The 3,305-nt window shown below is 45.8% G+C and overlaps 1 long non-coding RNA gene across 1 annotated transcript; it reads right to left on the reverse strand.

Moving 5' to 3' along the window:
• Positions 1-79: 79 nt before the first annotated feature.
• On the reverse strand, positions 80-1,155 carry LOC111739193. Its single transcript, XR_002780161.1, has 3 exons — positions 883-1,155; positions 292-411; positions 80-162 (listed from the first exon to the last, which is right to left on the reverse strand). It is a non-coding gene; the product is annotated as an uncharacterized LOC111739193 (long non-coding RNA).
• Between the last annotated feature and the right edge of the window lie 2,150 nt (positions 1,156-3,305).

A 3,305-nucleotide genomic window follows, 5' to 3' on the forward strand; every position in this document is an offset into this window, starting at 1 on the left:
TTGACTTCCAGAAGTTAAAAACATGGGACTCTCCTGATTCGAGACATACCGTAGGCATGATTCCATATCTTTGGAGAAAGGTGGTGATGTCTCTAAAACAATTTTCCTCTGCCATGTTTTCTTGGACCTTCTACGGAGATTTTAAGCTTCATGTAATCTCTCCTGAGAAAAAAAAGGTGGTGGTGGTGGGCGGGGGGTAGGAAGACACACAAAGGAGCACGAGCCCCTACAGGGGCTGGCCTCCGCAGCCTTCAACGCCACGTGTCTGGTGTTTTCCTCATAATGCTCTACCTTGAGTGCCCCCTCTACGCCAACATACTGAAGGGACACGTACGAAGTTCTCACAGGCCAAAGACTGCAGGTGGAAAAGTCCTCGTGCTGGCTTTCTCCATCTCATCCCCAAAGAAATCCCTGGGAAAAAAAAACAAAAAAAAAAACAAATAAAAGGACACGTCACCCCTGCCGCAGTGGAAGACCTCGAGATGCCAAGTCTCGGGGGGCTAGATGGTCTTTGCTTCTCCATAGGAGCACAGGCTCTGCTGCCTCTTTCTGACCCCAGAGGTGGGGCGTCTTTTAGCAAGAGCTCCAGGGCATACAGGGCCAAGGAAGCGGGGAGCCTAGCAGAGAGTGGCCTAGTCCTCCTCATGCATATGCCACCAGAATTGCAGAAGGTCAAGTGTGTCAACAGAAAGAGGCCATGATGGTCGGGGCACAGGCTTTGTGGTTAGGCAGAGGAGGGACTGAACGCTGGCTCTGGCGGTTCCCTTCCCCCAGCTCAGAGGGAGTCTCAGCTGCATTCAGGGACAGACCCACATGCCTTCCAGAAACAGCTAGCCTCCTGCCTAGAGGATCGAACCCCGTGCCTGGTGTTTCTCCACTTACCTTGTACTTCTTTCTACACCAGCACACTGAGACAGACCTCGACCGTGTTAACAGCCGTATGGTGTTCCATTATATGGCTACATTCGCTTTTGCCATTTCCCAAGAACGAAGGTCAATTTGTGTACGATTTTTTTTTTTTTCTATAGCAGACAAGACTGCAATGAAGATCCTCATGCAAACATCTGCACGTGAATACAGCTGCAGGAAAGGACTCGGAAAGAGAACTCCCACAGGTGACTTTACAATTCCGATATCATCGACTCGTCCCTTAAAGAACCTCCACTGACTTGCCCACCAACTGTCCCCGAGAAGACTTCTTTCTGAGGAGGCACTACGAAGGAAGGACGATGGGCCTGCAGAGAAAGGAACTAAAAATGCCATTGGTTATTCTTTGACTCACCGACAGAGCATTGTTGGTGCTATTTTGGGGGTCCTTGGGTGCTGACTCCACTGAAGATGAGAGCGTGGCTGTGCTTTTCTCAGAAGGGACATCTGTCAGAACCTGGGCTTATTTTTGGTGACTCCGTGACACGCTCCCTGCATTTCCAGGGGCTTTTTGGCTTCCCTCAACGATGACCCATTTGTGGCTGAATATTTCGCCTTCTCTCAGTCTTGATGTCTGTCCCACACCCTATTTTGAGATTGTCTAGGTTGTGTCCCAGCATGAACTGTGGATGCAAACCCCCAAATTAGGGTCTTACACTCTGTTCTTTGTCTGGGAAAGGTATATGGGTAAAACATGTTATTTTTATTATTTCATTTTTAAACTTTTACATATACAAAGATGGATGCAAAAATAAAGATAATAGTGTGATGTACCCCTATACATCCACCACCCAGCTTCGGTGACCAACTATCTATGCCCGTCCCAATTGCCTACCGCCTGTATAATTTTGAAGCAAATCCCCGAGAGCTTATCATTTCATCCATAACCATTTCAGTGTCTACCTCTAGAATATAACATCTTAAAAAAAAAAAAAGCACATATACACATTACTGTTCACTCACCTAAAATAATTAACAATAATTTTTAAATATACCTAAATTATCCAGTCATTGTTCAAATTTCCAGTCGCCTCGTACAGTGATTTAAACATGGTGTTTAAACGTTAGAAAAGCAAATATTCGGGGCCAGGAGAACTGAGTTCATGTCTCAGATTTGTCTCTCTCTTCTTAGGTGACTTCCAGAATTCCCCTGGCTCCTCTTTCCCTCTGTTTCTTAGAATTTGGGGGCCGGAAAAGACCAATTAATCCAAATACTTTCAGATCATGCTGATGACGAGAGGAATGGGGGGAAAAAATCCACTCCAAAACTTGAAACTAGAGAAAAATTCTAATTTCTGTAAAATAGTGACCAGATCAATAAATGTTACTGAATTCAATAAAAGTTACAAAATCTGTCCACTCTTATTCCCGTAAAAGAGATATGTTAGGGTCAGGGGATACTTATCTTCTCTTTGTGGCAGATAAGTGATTTTCAAAGCGAGTAGATATAGGAGCTGCTATTATTTTGAAAGAACATAATCTTAATATAGTAGTTATGTAAAACCCACAGATATTCCTTCAAAATATATTCATGTTAAATTGGAGCCTGGAAATAGGGCGGGGGAAAGGAAGAAAGAAGATATGTAGAAGATTCTGGAAGCCCAGCAATGCCCCTGGTAGCTCTATTATCAGATGAGATCATGGGTGCATATAGAAAGAGCCATCCAATTGTCATTAGAAAAATGAGGGTCTCCAGCAGGTCCTAAATCACTCCTAGTGTTTTCCCCCATTGAATTTCTATTAGCAGCCATCAGACGTCTCTTCTAAAGAAAATAAGATAAGGAGAAGGAAGGGGAAGTAGCATATAAAGACAGATATGGACAATAAATGGAAAATACTGCTAAGAGCTCCTTAAAGTCCTCTATAAAAAGACCATCGCAAATACCTTTGCCTCGCTCTGTGTTTCTGTGGTGCCCAGGAGCTGATGGAGCTAGTAGTGTAAAGGGAGGCAGAGAGGGGAAGGTGAACGAAAGAAGAATCTGCATTTCTCCGTGTGGTTCGGTGAAGACAGAAGGGAGAACCCCTTCCCAGAGCAGGTGGACATGGCTGCCAGGAAAGCTGGGAGTCTCTCTCCTCTCCACGAGTGGGTCCTTCAGCAGAAAAACTGCTCAGGAAGGATGCAGGGCGGGCCCTTTCTCTCCCTTTTGAAGATGACAGTGTTCGTGGTTTGAAGAGGCTGGATTTCTGCTACTTGAATGTCTACAGGGCACGGTCTCTTGTCCTTCCTCGGAACGCGAGTGCCCACACGTGTAGATGTGATACCTTCTTCCCCTAAACGCACAGAGGACTCTAGCAAGCCACCCCTCTGTTCAGACAGCAGAGGTGAAGAGCTGGGGAGGGAGAGAGAGATGCGCGGAGGGGAACCGGGGTGGGGTCCT

Source organism: Pteropus vampyrus, unplaced genomic scaffold, assembly GCF_000151845.1.
Source record: "Pteropus vampyrus isolate Shadow unplaced genomic scaffold, Pvam_2.0 Scaffold48, whole genome shotgun sequence".
NCBI lineage: Eukaryota > Metazoa > Chordata > Mammalia > Chiroptera > Pteropodidae > Pteropus > Pteropus vampyrus.